A 5,052-nucleotide genomic window follows, 5' to 3' on the forward strand; every position below is an offset into this window, starting at 1 on the left:
AGTAGACTACAATGCCGGCTGTTCTGACTCACAGACTGTAAGTACGTTTTTTATATTTAAAGAATTTGCCACTGACGATTCAAACGCGAGTTTTGAGCTAGTGTAGAGTAGTGTTTGTAGTTTGTCATTTCTCCGATCACAAATGCAGACAGAGTTTTATGTTTACGCGGCACGATGCAATGCATCGCAACGCGTAAAAAGACAGTATAAGTCATTATAATCAGTAATTATGTCCCCACTGGATGCAACAAATGCCTCGTTTGTAATGGGTTTTAATGTTTTTGTCTCGTCGCTCCGGTCGGACATGGCATCAACGGTATGGTGAGGGGCGTAACATTTCCGTCTCATGCTTGAGGTATTCGGCCAATCACAACGCATTGGATAGCTGGCCAATCACAGCACACCTAGCTTTTTCAGACCGATGAGCTTTGTAAAAATCGACGTGTTTCAAAAAGGCGGGGCATAGAGGAGAAACAATAATGTACAGTATGTGGAAAATAATGTGTTTTTTGAACTTTAAACCGCATAAACATTTCATTACACCAAATACACAAAATAATGTTCTTTTTAGCAGCATCATATGACCCCTTTAAGTTTACTTAAGTTAGTTAAGTAGTTTTCATAAAAATTTAACATTGATAATTCATTTAATTTCAGCTTTATTTAAATTACAGAAAATGATTTGTAATACTTTTAGTTAACAACAACACTGTTTTACAGTAAGATTTATGCGAGTAAAATGAACTTAACTTTCCTGGAAACCAGTGAAGTTTGTAAGCAATTTTTTTCCTTTATGCAGTCGTATTGCAATATGACTTGCTATATTCTTGTGTCTTAAAAGTGCCAGATCTGAATGTACAGAAGTCAAGATTTTCATGCAATAATACATTTAGTTTTCATCTCTTCTTTAAACTGAGCTATTTCATGGTTAATATTCATTCATTCATTTTTTTCTGCCTTTGAAATCTTGGTTCTTGTGGACTGGATAGACACGGGCAATGCCTCTCCAGCCTAGACAAACAAATAGTGATCACTCAGCAGGAGTCAGAGGTCAAGCCAGGCCATCGGCAGCATTATTTTTCAGCTCTAAACATTGAGGTGTTGATGGCTGCTCCTGTTTCACCCATCAGGTCGCGACAGCATTATCTTTTAATGCCAGATCACTCCTTACCTCTCTGCCTGTCGTACAGTCCACACTCCCAAATGCCACCGGCATTACCATCAAACGATTCCTGTCACCTCTCCCAATACGGGGGGATTTGCAACAAGCCCGGGCTTATGAATCAAACAAACAATGAGAGCGAGCGGGCCGGCGTGCCTGTGTAAATGAGCGGAGGTGTGAGGATGCAGAGCAGGGAGACAGGTAGCTGGTGATAGCTGTCACACTGGATGTTTTCGCCCTGACAGGTGGCTGATTAGCAGGCGATGAAAGAGAGGAAGCGAATGAAATGAGGACGAGTGAAAGAGAGCGAGAGCGAGAGGCAGAATGTGTGGTTCTGTACCGTTTGCTCACCAGCCACGCATCCGTCTCTTAAAAAATCACACACACACACACACGGGCACAGTCTGAGGGGTAAGCTGGCTTTATCCGTGAGACCTGTCTCTTAGTATAGAAAATGACTGCATGCAGGATGTTGCCTCTGCCTCTCTTGCTCTCTCATACTCTCTGTCCATCACGCTAAGTTTATTTAAAGAAGTCAAACAAACTCAGTGTTTAAGTCTGACTGACCTCTCTCCATCCTATAAGTGAGAGCAGTTATTTATTTGTTAGTCCTCAGATGGGCTGTGCAGTAAAACTGTTGTGTTGACACCCTGTCACGCAGGAAGGATGTCCAGCATTTGTCTGGTGTGTTCAGCTGACATTGTGTGTCAAGGAGGCTTTGATTAGGCTAGAAATGTCACCCAGAGATTTCACGGATAGATTTCTCCAGCAGAGTGCAAAAAAAAGTTAAACTTCTTGTTGCATGTTTAGAGGGAAAATCAGCGTCCAGATATATCTGAAACCATTAGTGAAAATGCATCTATTTTGCATTTGTCAAATGTGATTTATAGCATAATAGTTTAAGTGACGTTAACATTCTGAAATCAACAATTTGACCCATATAAAATTAGCGACCGTAATAAGAAATCAGTACCTTTATTCAGCCAAGATGCATTAAATTGACGAAAAGTGACCGTATAAACACTTACAATAATATAAAGGATTTCTAATCCAAATAAATGCTGTTCTTTTGAACTTTCTATTCATCAACGAGTCCTGAAAAATATACCATAGTTTCAACAAAAATATTAAGCAGCACAGCTCTTTTCAACATTGATAAAAATAAGAAATGTTTCTTGAGCACCAAATCAACATATTAGATTAATTTCCGAAGGATAATGTGACACTTAAGACCGGAGTAAATCACAGAACCAAATGACATTTTAAAATAGAATGTTAAAATAGAAAATCATAATATTATTTAGCCATTTTACTGTGTTTTGATCAATTATGCAGCCTTGCTGACGTTAACATTCTGAAATCAACAATTTGACCCATATAAAATTAGCGACCGTAATAAGAAATCAGTACCTTTATTCAGCCAAGATGCATTAAATTGACGAAAAGTGACCGTATAAACACTTACAATAATATAAAGGATTTCTAATCCAAATAAATGCTGTTCTTTTGAACTTTCTATTAATCAACGAGTCCTGAAAAATATACCATGGTTTCAACAAAAATATTAAGCAGCACAGCTCTTTTCAACATTGATAAAAATAAGAAATGTTTCTTGAGCACCAAATCAACATATTAGATTAATTTCCGAAGGATAATGTGACACTTAAGACCGGAGTAAATCACAGAACTAAATGACATTTTAAAATAGAATGTTAAAATAGAAAATCATAATATTATTTAGCCATTTTACTGTGTTTTGATCAATTATGCAGCCTTGATGGGCATTAGAGACTTCTTTCAGAAACATTTTTAAAAATCCTATTTTTATATATATTGTCTTGTATAAATCGCCTAATCTGTTTATTCCCAGGTTTAAATGGCAATCAGAAGGGAATATCAAGTGGGAAGGAGAAGAAGAAAGAGGTTCACATCGATGTGAAGGTGCTGTTAAGGTGGGTAGTTGACAGTCACAGTTGACAGTGTAAGGAGGGAGAAATAAAGGTAGAGTGAGGGAGAAAAATAGAAAGCTGTTGATTCTTAGTGAACTCAGCACTGATGTCACAATACTTTACTTTATCTCTGACTCCTCCAACTTCAAGTCCATTTGTATCTTGAAGTGTTTCATGAGCATTCCTCTCCTTTTTCTCTCTGCTCACTTTAGATGCCTAGTGCAGGTCCTGTTCATAATTCATCTTCTCCCTCCTTCCACTTGACCTGTTTGGGTACAATGAGTGGAGCAGGCATTTGTCTTACTTTCGCTCCCTGTGTCTGATAGCCAATGCTCACAGTCACTAATGGAGGATACAGATGCCACATAGTCAATAATGAAGAGAAATTGTATTGTATTTTGCCCAGACAATGAGTTACAGAAGTAACAATTACTCCACACACATTTTCTTCTATCATTTTTAAATTGTTAATTTAATCATTATTATTTACAGTTGTCGTCTTTTATGTGAACGTCCTTAACAGTAAATGTTTACATATTAAAAGAGAGATCAGGACTAATGTATGGAAACAATATCACACTTGCAGTTGTGCTGTTGTTGTGTAGCATATTGACCTCATGCTTACGGTCAAATCGCAGCCTTTCTGAGATTCAGTATAACAGCACTCTTGCTTTAGTGATTAAAATATCCACTTAATAATTATTTACAGACATAGAGTAAGAGAAGCTGCACACATTGTGCACATATGTAGTCCTCCAAAATAACATCTCACAATAAAAATCACTATGGCTGGAGATAACAACGCCTCCTCCATTTGGACAAAGTGCTGACTCAAACCAGTATTTTCTAGTTGTTTAGACTTTCTCATTCTCAGCCCAGCAATTTGCAGACCACATGCAGTGGAGACACATTTTGTAGTACTGTATCTGTAACTTGTACTTTTTGTCTCAAGCTTAGATATATTCTAACACGCTGTATGTCTGCTACAGATTGAAGTAGGTTAGAAATCTAAAAATTGTGTTTTAAGATTAATGTCAAGTACACAATTGTCCCAATAATGGTTGAAACAGCTGTTAAAATTACTAAATTAATTAATTTCAAAATAATTAGTGTGCCCAGCCTCATTTAATTTTAAGCATTTTAATTCAAAATGGTAAATGTATAGGTAGCATTTTAATTCTAAACTTACTAAATGAAATACATATATATATATATATATATATATATACATATATATATATATACATATATATAATATACAGATACAGTATATGTTCAATGTAATACAAAAGGTTGTTATCTCAGTAGTTTGGTAGTAAAACAGTCCCTCCATATGCAAATCAAAACAACAACCAACTTGCAGTCTTACAGAATTACAGTCACATCGCATATACCAACAACATGTGCTATCTATTTCATTACTAACTGTAATCAGTAACAGTGTGTTTAATATCTTGTTTTATTTGTAATTAATTAATGTTTTTGCCATCTGGTTAATTTAGATTTATTTTTATTTTTTCTCATGTTTTAGTTAAAATGTTAGTTCACCCAAAAATGAAAATTGTATTATTATTTACTCATGAGTCATGTTGTTCCAAACCTGTTTGATGTTATTTTATGTTTTTTTCGTTTTCAGTTTGGGAAGAGAAAAACGTATGCCAACCTCCAAAAGAAAAGGGGAAAACAATTGAATGACCATAAATGTCATCACGATTGGTTCTAGACCCAATGTCTATTTAGAGTCAGTTGTATTTGTACTGGTCTGGATGTGGACACAGCCTTAACACAAAATGTTATTAGGAATAAAAACGAAAATGTTGGTCTGTTCCTCACACCAAGTTGTCATAAAACATTCATAAGCTTAAAATATAGCATTCAAGTTTATAATAATAATAATAACAATAATTTTGCGATATATTTGTTGTGCCTTTTTTTTTTTTT

The 5,052-nt window shown here is 35.6% G+C and overlaps 1 long non-coding RNA gene across 1 annotated transcript in view; it reads left to right on the top strand.

Annotated features, from left to right (window-relative positions):
* The window catches only part of LOC107583054 (uncharacterized), a 61,840-nt gene extending 57,035 nt beyond the window's left edge, over positions 1–4,805 (top strand). The window contains exons 3-4 of the long non-coding RNA XR_001609008.1: positions 3,033–3,114; positions 4,748–4,805. This is a non-coding gene — a long non-coding RNA (uncharacterized lncRNA). The remainder of the gene's footprint in view (positions 1–3,032; positions 3,115–4,747) is intronic.
* The last annotated feature ends 247 nt before the right edge of the window (positions 4,806–5,052 follow it).

This window comes from Sinocyclocheilus grahami, unplaced genomic scaffold (assembly GCF_001515645.1).
Source record: "Sinocyclocheilus grahami isolate Dianchi unplaced genomic scaffold, SAMN03320097.WGS_v1.1 scaffold49.1, whole genome shotgun sequence".
In the NCBI taxonomy this organism is placed as follows: Eukaryota; Metazoa; Chordata; class Actinopteri; order Cypriniformes; family Cyprinidae; genus Sinocyclocheilus; species Sinocyclocheilus grahami.